We start from the raw sequence: 21,248 nt of genomic DNA, 5'->3' as shown, positions 1-21,248 counted from the left end.
CCTGGTACGAGCACGTAATATCACTGTACAGGACAATGACATTTCTGATCATAATCCAGTTGTCCTGGAACTTGAAGTGCAGCAACAGACGGAAAAAACATTTCCAAAAGTTTCCTTGCTTTTTAAGCAAATTCCAAATAACAGGATATCAGGGAAGATTAGTGGGGCAGAAATCCTGAGTGCCATCAAGACTTTGGCTGACTCACAAGAACAAAGACCTGGTGAAAAGCAAGTGGACTACTATAAAAACAATCGATGCCCAGTGACAGAAAGCTTAAAGACAACTTACAACAACATGTTAAAGACAAATCATGTATCTGAAGCTTTTAAAGAATCTTATCATTCACAAGACAGATATGTCTTCAGTGCAAAATATTTGATATTCTCTCAAATTTTAGCCAAACGCCTTAGTGCATACATTTCCCCTTATATCAAGGAAAAGCCAGAAAAAAATCTTGATAAATTTCTCACTGTGACATTTGAGAAAGGCATACAAGAGATTAAGTTTTCTTTCATTGAGACAAGCCTTGAACCTGATGAAGAATTGAAAAAGAAACTGAGGTCGTCTGCTCCCCCAACCAAGTTTCGTATTCTGGGGCGCCTTCTTCCAGAAGTCCAAGGCTCTTCTGGGGAACTCAGACATTTGCTGCCTGGCTGTCCAGTTACCAACACTATCCTTAATATAGCTCTGAATAAGCTAGATTGGATTCTCAATAGTGAGAAGAAGTGCAGGAGTAGTGTTTGTTTCCACAGACAGGTTCTGCTCATACATGCACACCCGAGCAAACAGGAGCGAGTTGTTTGGCTAAATGAGAAATTCCAGGAAGATTCAGGAATTAAATTTAAGACAATTTCATAGATAGAGACTGAGACGACTAAAGTGTACAAATGTATGTGACAGCTAGATTACATTTATACATTTACTGTGGTAGGATTACAAAATATCCAGACACGACCAAGACAAACTATTAAATTTTATATTGTCATCCTGACTTTAAAATACTTTACTGATTGATTTTTCATAAAAATACTTCATTGATTGATATTAATTATTAAAGGGCTTTTCAACAGCAACCATTTGAAGAATATTAAGCATATGACAAGTTCTGTACAACATCTGCATTGAAAATTGAAATTGCATTTAAAAATCTCTCTCTCTCTCTCTCTCTCTCTCTCTCTCTCTCTCTCTCTCTCTCTCTCTCTCTCTCTATATATATATATATATATATATATATGTTTATATGCTTACTTTTATGTTTAATTTGATTGCTGTTATGATTTTATTGACTGTTTTTATTTAATGCATTTGTTTATTATTGTATTGACTACTGGTTGTAAATATGTTTACTGTAATTTCTTGAATGTGGTCCATTCTAAAGTAATGATATCGTACATCATTATGGTCATCTTTATTGGGATTGAAAGAAAGTATTTTGAAATGCATTCATTTTATAAACACTTGAAGGAAAACAGTTTTCTGTTGGGCTTTTCAGGAATGACCATAGATAAGGGCCCATTAGTACCACAGTGGGTGATCACAGTCCATCACTGGAACCACAATTAAAATAGATTCAGTAAAATATAAAGGGTTTCAGACACTGTTATACAGTTGCTAATGTTAACATGTGCTTCATGAGCTGGGATTACTGGAGTTACCTGTAAGATATAAATATATATTTGAATGCAATCGATGTGTTTTTACTTAAAATGTTTTAAGGATTATCATTTGACTTTTGTCTTTCAAATTCTTGTCCAGTTCTTTGTCATTTATTACAGCAATGGTTCAGGGCTTTATGTTTGCAATCATTATAGATATATAGACAGTAGGTTTTAGCTTTTGTTGAATCTAATGCTACATTAAGTCATCTTTACTCTATTTATGAGGATATTGCTTTTTGGGAAATTCTTAATGTCATATTTCTTTCTAAATAAATAAAAGCTGTGCTGTGTAAAACATGTCAGTTGGCTTGAAATGTACAGTCAGGTTCATAAATGTTTGGGAAATATATAAAATATTAAATATAAATATTAATGATGGTCTTGGCTGCCTCGGACTGTCTTCAAATCTGTTTTTAAATCACATTCTCAACATTCCAAAACCAATAGATTATGGTGGAAACTGGCAACCAAATGTGTACATTAACACAGTTTGTTTTCATACAGCTAGTATGAATTAATCACGCTTTTTCAAAACCCTGGAATAAAATCAAACACTGCACTCACACCTGAGCTCGAACCTAGGACCCTGTCAATTGATCACATTCACAATACATAATTCTAATTAGTATATTAGATACTTGTTTAAATTAAATTTACTGTAAGCAATGCAATCACAATTTGATGAGAAACTAAATATTTGATGTAAAATACAAATAGTATTTTTTCTTAAATCTGATTGACCACATATTCCCTTTGTTCAGTGCATCTAATTGCTGGCTGCAGTAAGATTTTTAACCAAACCTATTCCCATGTTAGTGAATGGGACAGCTGACAATCTATCGTCTGAAGTTACAGCTCTACAAATTATTTATGGGGCTGACACAACTTACAAGCAAAAGTATTTAGCTGTATATTTTCAGTCTTCTCTATCAATAGATTATGTCAGTATTTAGTAGCAGTGCAATATATGTAATATATGCAATATATGAGACCCGGATACACTTGTGAATGGATTTTTTTGAATGCCAAGAGTCCAAAATCAACAATCATTTACAAACATTTCAGCCATACAGGTATGGCCACCCCAGACTACAATCCACAGAGAGTTCTAATTGAGCACACGTGTTTCCAATTACACTCAAACTCTATATAAACAGATCTTGGACATTCAAATGGTTACAAAGTAAAACTCAGTAGCGTTAACTCTGATCTCACCAAGTCTTTTGTTCACGTATCACGTACGCTGGTTTTTGACTAGGAGTGTTTCCTGCTTTCTGTATTTTGTTTTTTCTACATTGTGCTGTTTGCTGATCGCCTGAGCCTTTTCCTGTTTCTGACCTTGAACTTGCCTCACGTTCTGGATTTGTCTGCAGATTGTGATTAAACTGCCTCTACTGCATTGGCATCCATCTCAGTCTTTCTGTTGTGACACTGCGTCTATTAATGGAAGAAACACCTGACCATAAAATTGTAAACAAAACAAAAGTGAAACCAAAATGAAATATTTGAACAATGCACAGTATAAATTTATGTTTTTCTTCTTAACCGTTGTAATAAATATTATTACTTGAATCTATGGTTTAAAGTGATAAACTGTCAAAAATGTGTGGAAATATTTCAGCATTACTATTAACAGGTATTGTTTTTATGTAAGAGAGGAAATGTACTTTCATTTTGTATCCTAGTAAATCCTGAATTTGTCTTTCATGTAGGATAGATTTTACTATGCAAAAGAAAGCTCAAGTTATTTCTTATTCATATTATCTTTGCTTAGGTACAATTTGAATACTTATCTGCATGGAAGCTGAAAGCATTGACTAAAATGAAAATGAAAGTGGATGTGGGAGGTGTTGTGTCAGCAGCATCAGTTTATGTTTATTCAGTCTGTGTTTGGATTACAGGCACTCATGAAATGATCTAGATGTAATTAGCTGTATATGAACTTATTATTCTTATCTTGTTGTATTACCTTATTATTACCTTAGGGTCTTAGGCAAATGCCATCTTTTAGTTGTCCATAATGAAACATACCTTCATCAGTCAGTTAAACTATCGTTTTATTATGAAACATATTCTAATATCAATCATTTTAAAGATTACCAGCTATTATCTCGCCGTCGTATACTTTATCCTGTTAAAATTCCAACGGTCAGCACGCTGTCACCATGATATGAGCAAATCCATCTACACAGATTCTGTGTGTACGAAGGTGCTCATACCTTTGGAAAGCTAAGATTCTTGTGCTTGAATATAAATATAAACCATTTCAATATACAAACACCAGCTACAATCAAAGTGTCTGTCAGACCACCGATATACAAAGAAACACTTACGAAATGGAGGCAACTCACCTCATATGAATCCTCATAGTAATCCACTGATCAATAACATCCTGACAAAAACAGTCCTGTTATACTCGCAAAGGTCCAAACAATCCCATTATGAAATATATTTAGTCCACCTTTCAAAAAGAGACCAAAACCATGCATGTACTCCAAATGGTTTAAGAACAGCTTTAATTTTAGTTTGGGTATGCCTTGGCTAGGCGTTTTAGGCTAATTTTACAGGAGCTTTACTTTATGAGAATTTACAGAAAAAATGCACTAAAGCATGGTTACAGGTTTGATTATATTTACAGATTTCTCCTGTATCACCGCACACAAGAACTAGAAAATCACAGCCAAAAGCAACACATTGTTGCGTTCTTTTTCTGCTGCAGGGCCTAGTAGCTAATTATTTTTGTTTAATGGTGCTATTCTGGAGTGTGGTTCAGAGTGCTCAAATTGCAACCATTTTACACCATCGACTCACTGCAGATCGAGTGCACTGCAGATGTAATGGCGGCCTCTGTAAGTTAAAGTATGTATTAAACATAATATTTTGTGTGTTTTCAATGTATTTCAACGTATTTTAGTAGGAGAGGGCAATTACTGCGTGTTAAGGCCTACAAATCTTCATAGGCGGGGTTTCTGTTAAAGCATAACTAAACTCTAGTTTAGCCATCCAAACCGTTGACAGCATCTCTTAGAAGTTCAAAAATATCATCTCATCTCATCATTCTCATGTTCTCATCATTCTCATCATACTCAAAAAGAATGCAGGCTACAGTATAAAATAATTGGTATTTTGCGTGCTATTGCTTTTGGAGAAATCAAAGCAAGGCTGACACACAACACAGTCTTTCACCTGGAGTGATCCTATACTAAGTGGGACACTGGTCCCAAAATCTCACTGTATCATTAAAATAGACCCGAGAGCTGTCTATCTTATCTATTTCATGCAGAAACAAGGAAAAAGTGAAATAAGAGAGACATTTGGAGAAAGGATTGGTTGGGAGAAACAGGCAGCAAGGATTGTTATTCTGCAAAGAGAACTAGTGGTATAGTGAAAATAAACATTTTTATACTGTGAGTACTGGATGTAAGTACAGAGAGCCCTTACTGGACACAGCTGGTGTATTCTCTCTTGTTCCGGTGTGAGGAACAGAGGAGGGCAGAAAGCCTGCAACACCACAGACTGGGCAGCAGATGTAGGCACTTTAGGAATATAATCCAGCCTAGGATACAGAAAGACCATGGTTAATCCAGGGGAAAAGGCAAGGCAGGAAGGAGCAACTGAGAGAGCTTGTAGGTCTGCTACTCACTTGAGAGATGTCAGGGCCCGCAGAACAGCTACCTTTAGAGGCAGAAGCTTCTCAGAGGGTGACTCTAAGGGCTCAAATGGGGCACCTGACAAACCTTCCAGGACCACAGAAGGTCCCAGGAAGGTATGCGCTGCCTGCAGATGGGCCTCAGCCACCTGACACCACACCGAAATGGTGGCCACCATTTCCCTGATTGTAGAAGGAGCCCAACGTCCTTGTACGAACTCCAGGACTGTAGCTATTGCACAATTCACTGGGTTTAGCTGGTGTTCCTCACACCACAAGACAAAAAGCCACCATTTGAGCGCACACAATTTCCTTGTGGATGGTGCTCTAGCATTTAACATGGTCCCTACAACCTCAGTTTTGAGACCAGAACCTATGAGCTGATGCCCCTCAGGGACCAGACCCACAGTTTCCATAGTTCTGGCCGAGGGTGATGAATCAGCCTTCCGGCTTGAGACAGTACATCCGGTCTAAGGGCTCAAATGGGACACCTGACAGACCTTCCAGGACCACAGAAAGGTCACAGGAAGGTATTCACGGCTTACAGATGGGCCTCAGTCACCTGACACCACGCATGAACCTCAAAGTTAGATGTTGCCAAACAGAGGCTCCATCAACAGGAGTGTGGCTGGCCGAAATTGCAGCCACATAAACCTTGATTGAAGAAGGAGCCCACCCCGCTGAGAAATATTCTTGTAAGAACTCCAGGACAGTAGCTATTACGCAGTTCACTGGGTCTACAGTGGATCCCTTTGGATGGGAATCTCACAAAGTGTGCCATCTAGCAGGGATATTATCTCTGAAAACCATATTCGAGCTGGCCAATAAGGTGCTACCTGCAGCAGACATTGACTGCCTTGGTGAACTCTCACTAGAACTTGTGGGAGCAGAGTGATCGGGGGAAAAGCGTACAGATGTGACCTCAGCCACATGTGCACCAATGCATCCAGCCCTAATTGTGTGGGAGGAGTGAGGGTGAACCCTAGTGTGTTGTCTCCTCAGAGGCGAACACATGCAGTCCCGCTTGGCCAAACCTCCACCATATGGACTCCACCACTTGTGGATGGAGCCACCAATCCCTGGGCCTCAGCCCCTGCCTCAACAGGATGTCTGCCCCCACATTCCAGTTGCCCAGAATGTACATTACATTCACTGACAAAACTTTCCCTCTGCCCAGAGAAGAATTAGTTGCCCCTGCCTGAACAGGGGGCGCGGACATAATCCTCCCTGGTGGTAAATATATGATACCACCTCTGTGCTCCTCTTCCGGATCCATAAGAGATCCCCCGGACCTGAGACGGCTAGCTGACTTGGCAGTGGCCAGCCAAGATCCGCGAGGCTCTGAAACCCAACATGCTTCGGCTTCTGTGAAGAGAGCAAGACGTGAGCGGAGCTGCCTAATGTAGGCATTACAATGCACAGCCTCTTGATGAAGCTATCGCATGCTCCACATCTAGATACTTCACACAAAAAGTCCAGAGATTTTGAGAAAAGATAGAGAGGAAATTAAGCGTCTTTTGGTTCTTTACACAAACAACCGACATGCAGTCTTGCTGAAGATAATAAGGCTGATGACGCGGTTCACAGGTGCCATATATATATATATATCATGCAACGCGCTTAATTTAAACAGGCATGATTTTACACAATCTTCAGATACCGGTTGCGCGCGAAGTGGTGCTCCCATAGTGTTATGCTAAACGTAACGTGGAGTTCCCTTTCAAAAAGGGAACTCCCACACGATGTTAATAGTGTGATTAAGGTGTGTACATGTCTTCGATAATGCAAATAAAACAGGAATACTCCACATGTCTTAATTCAATTTGTGTTTACTTCGAGTATGACTTTAGTCGGATTAAGATCGTCAGAAATCTGTGTTTGCAAGGTAGTTTCTTAATCAGAGTATTGTTTTAATCAGGTTAATATCAGATTATTGTAAGAGTATGTATCCCACAGTCATGGCTAATGAGATGTGCCCTTCATCCCAATTTGCATAATTCGTTTGTGAATGTTTTTAGAATGCATGATGAAAACAATGCAACATGTTTTACATGTAAAATAGTCCACGTTATTACAGCAAGTCCTCTTGTTCAAAGTAGTTAGAGTGCTCAGAAACATTTTATATCATTCATGTTCCATACCTGTCCGTTATATAGTTTTATAAAAGTCATAAAAACAGATTATAGATTAGGTATATGCTACATGATAGAGGAGGCTTGGAGGGCTTTAGTTACAAAAGGTTGAGAACCTTTGCTCTACAGTATACAGTATGTTGCTCTCCATCCATCCATCCAATTTCTGTACCGCGTATCCTTACTGGGTCATGGGGAGCCTGGAGCCTATCCCAGGGGCACAAGCACGGGACATCCTGGACGGGGTGCCAATCCATCGCAGGGCCAGAATGTTGCTAATCTAGAGTTAAAACCTAGAAATTATTATAAAAAAAAAAAAAAATTGGAAATACATAAAAACTTATCAACTGTTCTTAAAATTAGATATAATGAAAACAATACTACAACTATGTATAATGTATCACTCCTGTATAAAGTCAACCTGTATGACCTGTCTTTCATTTAGAGACATGTTGTGCTCATACATGTACCTTGGCAGCATTTATGTTGGATGCTTATTAGCAGATGTCCTCCTGCTAAAATTAAATGTCTTGCCCTGTTTGTCTACAATTACAAATACACAGAAATTTACTTTAATTTTGTACCTTAGTTTCACATTGAATCCAGAATTTGCGTTGTATGGAGGTTATATTAGACTATAACTGGATGTGGACATTTGCATCAGTTTGTGTTCATGGAACACCATCATGGATCACATGATGTGAGCAGCAGCTGTTCTGTCAATAACACAATCTTAAACCTGATCAAGAAAACCTAGAGTACATTTTCATTTTTGTTTCTAAACCTGATTTTACATCCCCAGATCATAGAAACAGTCACAGGGTTGTACAGTAGCACAGAGACCTCCAGTAACATTTACTAATTTGTAAAGTGTTTTATTGTTTATTGGTCTATTGTAAATTGTAAATTTATTAATTCCATATATTATATTCTACATATTCTTGCAATATTTACAGATGAAAATAAACCTTTTATTTCTTGGGCACACAATTTCCCTAGTGTTTAGTGTTCAAAAACACACATATTCCCAAGCAAGCTTAGGTTTAGTTCTTTATGGGTTAGGCAATACATCCTGGAAAGAGGGATGTGCTCATGCAAACATTGCATGAATGTTTGTGTGTGTGTGTGTGTGTATGTGTGTATGTGTGTGTGTGTGCGCATGTGCATTTCCTGCTTTTTGTTATTCGTTTTGTTTCTCTTGCTTTGTATGTAGAAGCTAAAAGTCTCCTTTTCTGTTTTCTTGCCATAATCACCACATTTTGCGGCAAGGTAAGTTCCCAACAAGGGACTCTATATAATAACATTTATAATATTTTTTTGAAAAATAGGTTAATAATACACAATACACAGAGACCATTTTTTTAAGGAAATGGTATGTGAACGAATTTATGTACTACAATTTTTGGTATTTGATTATTAAATAAACAAAAACACTAACAGTAAACAAAGACACTAACTTACAATGCAAACTTTTACTTTACAGTTGTCTGACTTGAGAACTGAGATCAAGGGATCAAGGAGCGTCAAAAACAAGTTACTTGTCTGGTGTTTAAGGTATGTAAGATGTACTGTACACTGACATGACAAACTTTCTTCCTTTTTAAATGAAATCCATGAACCTACCGTGCCCTCCACTAATATTGGCACCCTTGGTAAATATGAGCAAAGAAGGCTGTGAAAATTTGTCTTTATTGTTGAATCTTTTGATCTTTTGTTTAAAAAAGTCACAAAAATAATATGTTCTCATGGGTATCGAACAATTGCCAACAAAACACATGTTAAAAAAAATATTTTTTAAATACAAGTGTGCAACAATTATTGGCACCCTTTTAGTCAATAGTTTGTTGTACCACCCTTTGCCAAGATAACAGCTCTGAATCTTCGCCTATAATGCCTGATGAAGTTGAGAATACATGGCATGGGATCTGAGACCCTTCCTCCATACAGAATCTCTCCAGATCCTTCAAATTTCGAGGTCCATGCTGGTGGACTAAGTATCCACTCTGCTAAGTATTAAATAAATTTCAGTTACTGTGGTCAGTACTTTTTTCCTATGTCATTCCACTTTATTACACATCACTTTATTTATAGACTTTAATGTTGTGAATTCTTTATATTTCTGGATTTCTTGAGTTAATACTGATGACTGGTGAAAATTTAATGTGAAAAGCCTCATTGGAAATATATTTACTGAACTTTTTTTGACACGTCCAATACTCATTTCCCCATTGTATAATTCATTATAAGCATTGGCTTCATAGAAAGTGTTACCAAACACTCTAACAGTGATCATTAATGTTTTAAAGTTGCTTTTCCTGCCATATATTACATAGAGTAATCATTTCCTTTCTTCTGCTGTATGGACCAATAACTACTTCGCCTGTGACATGCTCTTATGTTTTCAAAGCTCCTCTGAATTGTATGACTGTTTGTTCTGCTACTAGGTGGGTGCACAAAGTAGCTTTCCAAAGAGAAAATCTATATAATAGCATTTAAAATATTTACTGAAATAGATGCGAATTACAACATTACAAATACATACCTTACAATAGTTCCTGAATACTATTAAATTATTGTTCCTCAATAGAATTGAGTGTTTTTCTAAAAACAGTAGCACAAAAATCATATGAATGTAAATATAAAATGTTAGTTTTTAACAGGAAATAATAAGTTCTAATGAAATATGTGCCATTACATTATATTTTGAAACAATTGATATGTGAACTGCATGTTCATTTGTATTACAAAAGTATGGCTTAAATAACGATTTGTTTGTTTTAATTTTAAATTATGCATTTTTAAATTATTTTAATATCAATGATAAGTAGTCTGACAAAGTAATCATTCATAATCTTTCTTAACTTCAACCCAGATAACAGCATTTGTTTTGGTTTCATGCAGAAGATTTGGTTATTTTTTTTGGGCATCCTGGGAAAAAAATCCATTTAGTAATAAATAGAATTACTTACATTGAACATTGGACAGTGAACAACAGTTGTCTGAGCTGAACTGAGATCAGCAACAGCAAACACTTATGTCTTAATATACTTAATATACTATAAAATATATTTATTGTTTGCAATGCCTGGTTCATCCATTTATCATTTGAAGTTCATTTGTATGCTGAGAAGAAAAAATACGATCTAATTTGTCATACATTGTCACAGCTCAGTCAGATCAGAGCTCAATTTCCCAAGACTCACTTCTCATGCAAGCATGCGCTCACCATCCCCGGAGTTCTGATCAGACACACCTGGCACCAATCACACACACACACACTCTCACCGCTAGTACTTAGGGATGTCATTCACCTAGAGTCATTGCGAAGTATACGTTCAGTCAACTCGTTTCTCTGCGTTACCAAGCCGTTCTAGTTAGTTAGTCAGTCTTCTCGTTATCCTTGACCCTTGTTTCCGGTTTCGACTACGCTCTCTGCCTGACCCCGTTTGTGTTGTTCGTCCGATCGCTTGAGCATTGTCTGTCTTACGATAACATTTCTTGAACTTCCGATACCACGCTCTACACCTGCCGCCCGCTTCTGCTTCCGTGCCGATTCGAGGTTCGTGACAGAATACTTCGCCTTCCAATGGAAGCAGCGGGAGATCCCCGTTGGCCGCAAGCCATCGAGGGACATGGCCGGATGATTAGTGACCATGATCAATTCAATTCAATTCAATTTTATTTGTATAGCGCTTTTTACAATAGACATTGTCTCAAAGCAGCTTTACAGAAATATCAATATGGTATACAGAGATCACTGTCTCGCAAGCCTGACTGAGCAGGTAGCTCGGCTAAACCAAACCGTGCAGTTTTCTACGGCACCGACCACATGCTTACCTCCCACTCCAGGGCCGGAGAAGTACGACGGAGATCCGGCACACTGCTGAGGTTTTTTACTCCAGTGCTCCCTGGTTTTTTTCAACATACCCAGACATGATGGAGAATCTGAAAATAATCCACTTCATGGAACTCTTAACTGGGAGAGCTCTCCTCTGGGCCACAGCGGAATGGGAACAGGAAGGGAACATCTTCAGCACATATGATCAGCTGACATCACGTTTCCGCACTGTATTTGATCATTCTCCAGACAAACGGGAGACTGGGGAGGAATTATTATCCTTGACGCAGGGATCATGTTGTGTAGCGGATTACGCTCTTGAATTTCGTACTGTGGCCGCTAGGAGTGGATGGAATCAACCCGCTCTAAAGACTATGTTTTGCCGGGGATTAAATGCCGACATCGTAATGGAGCTGGGGTGTCGCGATGATCAGCTGACTCTCGACTCACTCATTAACTTAGCTATACACCTGGATCGTCTACTACGGAGCCGCCGCTCCATATGCAGCGAGGCGGAAGTACCAGCGTCTGAGAGCCCTGGTGAACCCATGCAGCTGGGACAGACTCGGGAGAGCATGCAGGAGAGAGAACGATGGCGCCGTGAACATTGTTGTTTCTACTGCGGCGAGAAAAGCCACTTCATGCAACAATACCCTCTCAAACAGTGCTCTACCCAAGGGGAAACCAAAACTCCCAAACAACCTCAGTCAGGGGTGAGTTTAGAACCCATTGCCCAGTACTCAGTTCAGTCTGCATTTGTATTACCAGTTATATTAGAATACTCAGGCGTTTCCTGTATTTTAGAGGTGCTGATCAACTCTGGAGTGGCAGGGAATTTCATCGACCAAGAGACCATACACCAATACAACATCCCTGTTCGTCCTCTCAGCACCCCCCGCTGTGTCCAAGCCATTGATGGAGCCCCCATTGGAGATGGTTTAATCACCCACTGCACCGAACCTATTAACCTCCGCACCAGCGCACTTCATCAGGAAAAAATTACGTTCCATGTCATTGTGACGGCCCAGCATCCAGTGGTTCTCGGTCTTCCTTGGCTCGAACATCACATCCCACAAATTTCATGGAATCAAAGGGAGATCACTCGCTGGTCAGCTCACTGCATCAATCACTGTCTCCAAGTCCCTGTGATCACCTTAGCGTTCACATCTGTTGAGAGCCCTGACAAGGTGGACAGCGTTCTGATCCCCAGTGTTTACCACAACCTCATTGGAGTATTCAGTAAAAAGAAGGCTAGTGGACTACCTCCTCATCGAGATTATGACAGCGCAATCGATTTGCTTCCAGGCACTACCCCACCGTGAGGGAGAGTCTATCCGTTAACAGTAACTGAGCAAGAAGCCATGGAGGAGTACATTCAGGAAGCATTGCACCAAGGTTATATATGACCATCTACTTCTCCAGCATCAGCGGGGTTTTTCTTCGTAGAGAAGGGAGGAGGTTTATGACCATGCATCGATTACTGAGGACTAAACCGGTGTTGCGTCAAGTACCGTTACCCACTACCCCTAGTACCAGCTGCTCTGGAACAACTACGCACTGCCACCATCTTCACAAAACTGGACTTACGCAGTGCATACAACTTGGTCCAGATTCGAGAAGGAGATGAATGGAAGACTGGGTTCAGCACAACTTCAGGTCACTATGAGTATCAAGTCATGCTGTGTGGGCTTTCTAACGCTCCCTCGGTCTTCCAGTGTCTAATTAACGACGTGTTACGTGACATGCTGGGATGCCATGTGATCACCTACATAGATGACTTTCTAATATATTCTAACTACTGGGAGGAACATGTTCACCACGTCCACAAAGTTCTACAACGACTGCTCCATCATCAGTTATATGTTAAAGCTGAGAAATGCGAATTTCATAGAACCACCACTGCATTTCTGGGATACATCATCAGCCCCGAAGGGATCTCCATGGACCAAGAAAATGTCCAGACAGTAGTAAACTGGCCCACACCCACGACGATCAAGGACCTACAGAGGTTTCTGGGGTTTGCAAACTTCTACAGAAGGTTTATTAGGAATTTCGGTGCCATCGCCAACCCCCTAACGTCCCTGCTAAAGGGGAAACCCAAACGTCTGTCATGGGATCCAACCACCCATACCGCTTTCAACAAGCTCAAGAAAGCCTTCACTACTGCACCCATCATGAAATATCCGGACCCATCTAGACCGTTTATAGTGGAGGTGGACTCGTCAGAGATCGGGGTAGGAGCCATTTTATCCCAGCGGTTCGGAGAGAGGCCAAAGCTCCATCCAGTGGCATTCTTCTCGCGAAAGCTTTCCCCATCTGAGAGAAACTACGATGTGGGAAATTGTGAACTCTTGGCAGTTAAGTTAGCACTGGAGGAGTGGAGACACTGGTTAGAGGGGGCTACATATCCCATTGTCATCTTCACAGACCATAAGAACCTGGAGTATCTTCGCACTGCAAAGAGACTCTCACCCCGCCATGCCCGACGGGCCCTGTTCTTCACCAGGTTTCACTTCACGTTATCATACAGACCAGGGTCCAAGAACATAAAAGCTGATGTCCTGTCTCGTCTCGACCACACAGAACGTGTCAACGAGCACGAGGAGTATATCATCCATCCTTCATGTATCATCAATGCGCTAGAGTGGGATCTGGACCAGGAACTAGAGGAGATTCCCCAGTCGCAAGTACCTGTAAAATGTCCCCCGAACAAACTTTTTGTACCCGAAGAGTACCGTCAAGAACTCATCATCTGGGTGCACACGGTACTCGATACAGGGCATCCAGGGGCACAGCGCACACACCATCTCCTAAAAGAGAAGTACTGGTGGTTCAATATGGAGGGAGATATACACAAGGTGGTGGCATCCTGTTCATCTTGCACATAGAATAAGGTACCTCAGACCCTCCCAGCTGGGAGGCTAAAGCCCTTACCCATACCCGAACACCCATGGTCACACATCAGTTGACTTCGTAACGGATTTACCAAGATCCCAAATAAATACCACAGTTCTAGTCACAGTGGACCGGTTTTCCAAGTCTGTATGTTTTATTCCATTACCCGCTCTCCCCACCACCCTCGTGACAGCCGAACTTCTATTCCAGCATGTTTTTAGATATTTCGGCATTATCTGTGACAGGGGCCCGCAGTTTACTTCCAGAGTGTGGTCCAGCTTCATGACTAAGATAGGAGTAACAGTGAATCTCACCTCCGGATATCACCCACAAGCCAACGGACAAGTTGAACGAATCAACCAGGAATTAGGGCGATTCCTCCATACTTTCTGTGCCAATAACAGAGAGGATTGGAGCAAGTTTCTGCCATGGGCCGAGTACGCCCAAAATTCACTACATCATTCGGCTACCAACCTCACTCCTTTCCAGTGCATACTAGGTTACCAACCTCCACTGTTCCCATGGAACGCGACTCGCATCGCAGCTCCTGCCGTTGACCAATGGTTTGAACATAGTGAGCGTGTCTGGGCTGACATCCACCGACGCCTGAAAGAGACCACAGACACATACAAGCGCAAAGTAGATCACCACCGCAACGAACACCCTTATTACCAACCAGGCGATAGGGTGTGGTTGTCCACCAAGGACTAAAGACTACCTCATAGCTGTAAAAAACTAACAGCAAGATGCACTGGACCATTTAAGATCCTCAAGCGAATCAATGAAGTCACTTACTGTCTGGAACTGCCACGACACAGCCGCATCTCCCCCTCATTCCACGTATCATGTCTAAAACCTGTTGTCAACGGTCCATTAGCTACAGAAGTACCATCTGAACCTTCTCCGACCCCTCTGGAAATTGATGGACAACCGGCTTACCGTATCAAGAAAATCATCAAATCTAGACACAGGAGAGGCAAGCTGGAGCATTTGGTCGAGTGGGAGGGTTATGGACCTGAGGAACAATGCTGGGTTCCCAAGCAGGACATATTGGATCCACAGCTTACTGAAGACTTTCACGCAACTCATCCTGATCTCCCAGGTCCACGACCCCGGGGGAGGCCAAGAAAGAACTCGGCTCCTGGAGTGAGCCCTTTGGTGGGGGGTGGGGGGGTTCTGTCACAGCTCAGTCAGATCAGAACTCAATTTCCCAAGATGCAACACTCACTTCTCATGCACACATGTGCTCACCATCCCCGGAGTTCTGATCAGACACACCTGGCACCAATCACACACACACACTCTCACCGCTAGTACTTAGGGGTGTCATTCACCTAGAGTCAATGCAAGGTATACATTCAGTCAACTCTTTTCTCTGCGTTACCAAGCCGATCTAGTTAGTTAGTCTTCTCGTTATCCTCGACACCTGTTTCCAGTTTCGACTACGCTCTCTGCCCAACCCCGTTTGTGTTGTTCGTCCGATCGCTTGACCATTGCCTGTCTTACGACTACGTTTCATGAGCTTCCCGATACCATGCTCCACACCTGGTTCTGTGCCAATTTGAGGTTTGTGACATTGGTGTGCTCACCATCGAATTCATTGAAGTGCCATTCGAAAACGGTACCCAAGTTTTAGTTTGTTGCTGTACCTCTAATTATACCAGTAGAATTAATATCAATTATCAATTATGGCCATCGGCTTAACACAAAGGTTAGGAGAGCCAGGGAAAAATTTCAATCTTTTGATATTTTGTTAAAATAAATCACAAAAATTCTCTGTTGTCATATAGGTGTGCAGCAATTATTGACACCCCTAGCAATTCATATGAGAAAATTATATTTGAAGTATATTCTCATTGATGTTTCACATTTTTTTACTATAAATTTTTTAGTACACCTGGGTGACCAGGAACAGGAAATTGTTCAACCATGACTTCCTGTTTCACAGGGGTATAAATATGAGGTAACATACAGGCCAAATTCCCTTAGTCAATAATAACAATGGGTAAGACCAAGGAATATAGATGTGATGTGCGGCAATAGGTTTTTGAGCTTCACAAAATGGGAAGTGGCTAAAAGAAAATAGCACAAGCATTAAAAATGCCCATTTCCACCTTCAGGGCAATAATTAAGAAGTTCCAGTCAACTGGAATTGTTATGAATCAACCTGGAATTGGAAAGGCATCTACATTGTCTCAACGCACTGTGTAGATAATGGTTTGAGTGGCCAAATAATCTCCAAGAATCACAGCTGGAGAATTGCAGATGTTAGTTGTGTCTTGGGGTCAGAAAGTCTCCAAAACTACAAGCTGAAGTCACCTACATCACCACAAGTTGTTTAGAAGGGTTTCAGGAAAAAAGGCTCTACTCTCATCCACAAACAAACTCAAGTGTCTTCAGTTTGCCAGACACTACTGGAACTTCAAATCGGGTTCTATGGTCAGATGAAACCAAAATAGAGCTTTTTGGCAATAAACACCAGAGGTAGCCATATGGAAAAGTATCTCATGTCCACGGTTAAATGTGGTGATGGCTTTCAATGTTTTGCGGCTGTTTTGCTACCAGAGGAGCTGGACATGTTGTTAGAATATGGCATCATGGACAATCAAATATCAACAAATAATTGGACTGCCTCTGCCAGAAAGCTTAAAATGGGCTGTGGTCGGATCTTCCAGCAGGACAATGATCCAAAACATACATCAAAATCATCACAAAAATGGTTTACTGACCACAAAATCAAGGTCCTGCTATGGCCATTCCCCCTGACTTGAAAACCTGTGGGGTGAAATGAAGAGGGGAGTCTACCAGCGTTTGAAGGATCTGAAGAGATTCTGTATGGAGGAATGGTCTCAGATCTATTGCCATGTATTCTCCAACCTCATCAGGCATTACAGGAGAAGATTCAGAGCTGTAATCTTGGCGAAGGGAGGTAGCACAAAGTATTGACTAAAAGGGTGCCAATAATTGTTTCACACCTAAATTTAACAAATACACACACACACACACACACACACACACACACACACACACACACACACACACACACATATATATATATATATATATATATATATATACTGATAAACCTGTGTTTTGTTTGCAATTGTTTGATATCCTTGGGAGGACAGTATTTTGTGATTTTTTTTAAAACAAAAGATCAAAAAGTTAAACAATAAATACATTTTTTCAAATTTTCACAAATTACCACCCACACAAATTAGTTTGGTCCTACTTTGCACCTGCAGTATACCACAGCATTACTATTAATGCATATGCAGAAAAAGTGCACTTGTAGACTAACTAAAACTATGTTTTAAGAAAAAAGGAAGAAAACAAAAAATTTGTACAAAACAGAGCATGTGGACACTGAATGCTTTTTAGTAAACAGAATCACATATGAAGCACATTTTAAAACCTAAAAAAGAACAAACATAGAACCACATTGTGCATGTGTGACCTGTCAGTTATATATATATATATATATATATATATATATATATATATATATATATATATATATATATATATATATATATATATACATATATATATATATAAACAAACAATAAAACCACTGACAGGTGACACACACACACACACACTCTTTTTTTTATGTGTTCTTAATGTCTGTATAGAAGATTTGGCAATACAAATGTTAATATGTGGCAGGCCAATAAAGCAACATTTGAATATGAATTTGACAGAGTGAGCTAGAGAGAGTGACATCATCATGTAGCGATCTAACGAAACTATATTATCCAAATGCATTGTTCAATTCATTCAATTATCTGTTAATTATCTATAGATTTATTTATGACTCATCCTTTCCATTGACGTGTGTGTTCAGACAACACGCCTATAGATCTGATCTAACAAGTTTACACAAACTTGTGGAGTGTGTTTCAGCTCGAGTGCACACTGTTATTAATGCAAAAAGGGGACATACCAAATATTAAGAAACTCTAAACTTCATGTAAATATTTATAAGATTCTACTTTTCACTGATGTTGTTAAGGATGAGATCATTTGTAATGCAAACATTCGTGTTAAATTGATGAAATTACATCAAGCTGCTTTTTGTTCTTTCATTTGTTAAGTAGGTAGTAAATATTGATTACCTTGTATAACAAATATTACCACCTTTATTTAGCTGTATCTTATGTAACAGATACTTACACAATAGTTACAAAAGTGACGTGCTTTTAATTGACATTTCCTATAAAAAATATGACTCATTTGATTTTTCTGTTCTGCCATCAGCTGAGTGCACAAGTTCCAAACAAGGGAAATTATATAATAACATCGATCATATTTACTGAAATAGGAGAATGTTTATAATATAAATAAAACTACATGTATATAGTTCTTAACTGGTAATAATCAACCGTGTGTATTAGCACTAAATGAAATACATGGCATTACATTATTTAAAGCAAATTGTATGTGAACTGGATGTTCATATGTATTTGAGTTTTACACAAGTACTTCACAAATATCAATGATTGTTTTAGTTTGAAATTTTAATTTAAAATACATTAAAATGCATTTTCCCTTGAATCATAGTCTCTTCATTCTGAACAACAATCAAGATAACATTATTAGCTTGTAGTACATGTAGTATTTTTTTGTGCTAAATATATAAAATATCAAAGCCTATAGCAGTTAGGGGAAAGTTCCAGTGAGCAAAATCACTTACTTACAATGAACATTTCCATTTAACAGTGGCCCAACCTAAACTAAGTTTAAGTGATCAACCAGCACCTCAAAAGCAAATACTGGTGTTGCTGCATTCTTTGATATAAATTTGGCTCCCAAATTGCCTGTCTATTTTTTAAGGTAAGGCTCATAGTAAAGACAGATGTCAATACATTACACATTCCACTACATCTACATTAAGGGCGTGTTCACATTTGGGCAGAAGAATACTTGAGTCTGCACCTAGGACCAGTTCTGGGTTGGTTCAGGGTGTGGCTCATAATACCATATTTGTTTCCATAACACTATAACTTTTTATTATGTTGAGCTCCACACACACACACACACACACACACACACACACACACACACACACACACACACACACACACACACACACACACACACACACACACAAAAGTGCCACATTTCCCCACAAAACAAGCATCCTTTGATTTGTTTACAGCATAAAAACAGTGCTTTTTCAGATTTTACACAGTAACTTACACTGTATCGTTTTACAATGCTGTAAAAATGTTGCAGTAATTCAACAAATCATTAAAATGCTGTATTTTTCAGTGTTGTATGATTTCTTAGAAATTCAATTAAATGTGTTGATAGACTACAGTTGGAGCTACAGGGAGCCTTTCCTGTCCTAAAACTAGTAATAAATTACTATCACCTTACTCTAATTTTCCTCTCATCTCTTTAGGTAGGGGTAAGTGTATTCTATATCATAAAGCGCTCTGTGATAGAATTTAATCTTAAAACAGTAGTACGTAAATCATAGAGGACCAGGTTGGGAAAGCCAATATGAAGTGTAAGTTCTTAACAGGCAATAATTAACCCAGTGCATTAGCACTAAATGAAATACATGCCATTATATATATATATATATATATATATATATATATATATATATATATATATATATATATATATATATATATTTTTAAGCAAATTGCATGTGAAATGGATGTTCATATGCATTGCAGTTTTACACATGAACTTCAAAAAAGTTGATTTGTTTGTTTTAGTTTGAAATTTTAATTTAAAATATGTTAAAATGTACTTTTAATGAATCATTGTCTGTTCATGCTTAACTACAATCAATATAACATTATTACCATTATTATTAGATCTAGTATTTTAATGGGTTAAATATGAAATACAGTGGGGTCATTAGTGTATGGTAGTCTGTAGAAAGTTCCAGTTGGTAAACGAAATCATTTACTTACAATGAACATATTTATACTTAACAGTTGCCCAACCTGAACTAAGATCAAGTGATCAACCAAAGCAAACACTACTGTTGCTGCATTCTTTGGTCCAAATTTAGCTCTCAATTTGCCTGTATGTTTTTTAAGGTAAGGCTCATAATAAAGAGAGATGTCAATACCATGACATTACACATTCTACTGTACATTCTACTGTAGAGCACAGCAGTCAGTAAAGGATACCACCACCAAAGGAAAGGAGTAAGCACTGAGCTCCCTGACATTGACCGCCCAATTCTAAAAAAACCAAAAAAAAAACAAACAATACAAACATTATGAACCACTAGCATATATACACATTTAGCACACAACCGTTCATGAAAACACTTACACACACACTCTCCAAAATGTTCCTCCTAAAAGTAAACCCCATTAATATATAAAAATACACATGGTCAAAAGAAAACAAACAAAAAACGCTGTGTTAATACCATCTGTTAAGCATGACCAGTCAGAAATAAGATGGACACTATCATGCAGCGTGCCAAATTTCCAACCCAGCCAAACAAATAAAGTGTCGGAGCAATGCAACAGTAGACTACTGCTGGTTGGACAAACCAACACAGTTCTGTAACGCACAAAATAGTAGAAAATGAGTTGATGTAGCCAATCTGGCAGACCAATCTTTCAGCCCGATCTGACAGCCTACCACAATGTCCCTTAGTGTATTAAAACACCTTAAATCGAAAAGAAAAAAAAAAAAACCTACAGTAAATAGTTGCCATAACTAACCAAATCACCACTCAATCAGAAATAAGGCTCTTCGTCGAGAAAGTAACCTACCTTAAATGGTAACTGGCATCACACGGGGCTCCTCATCGCAAGAGAAAACACCTGGAAATGCGCTCTACTAAAAAGGTACACGCGAAGCTCCTCAGTCCACTAAAAAACAAATGAAACTTGCAGTTCTTGAAGCAACAATGAACTCCAATTTATACCAAAATATTCTTGAGACAAATGTGAGGCCATGTGTACAGCAGCTCAAGCTGATATGGAATTGGTTCATGCTATAATACAATGATCGAAAACACACCAGCAAATTGACATCTGAATGGCCAAAGAAGAACAAAAAAAGCAAGATGTGGAATGGCCAAGTCCAGACG

General features: G+C 39.2%; 1 protein-coding gene across 1 annotated transcript in view; it reads left to right on the top strand.

Annotated features, from left to right (window-relative positions):
- Positions 1–21,248, top strand: part of LOC108279266 (uncharacterized) — a 202,246-nt gene that overhangs the window by 4,174 nt on the left and 176,824 nt on the right. The gene's annotated exons all lie outside the window — the stretch shown is intronic.

The sequence above is a fragment of the Ictalurus punctatus genome, chromosome 1 (assembly GCF_001660625.3).
Source record: "Ictalurus punctatus breed USDA103 chromosome 1, Coco_2.0, whole genome shotgun sequence".
Lineage (NCBI taxonomy): Eukaryota > Metazoa > Chordata > Actinopteri > Siluriformes > Ictaluridae > Ictalurus > Ictalurus punctatus.
This window is presented reverse-complemented; position numbering and strand designations above follow the sequence as displayed.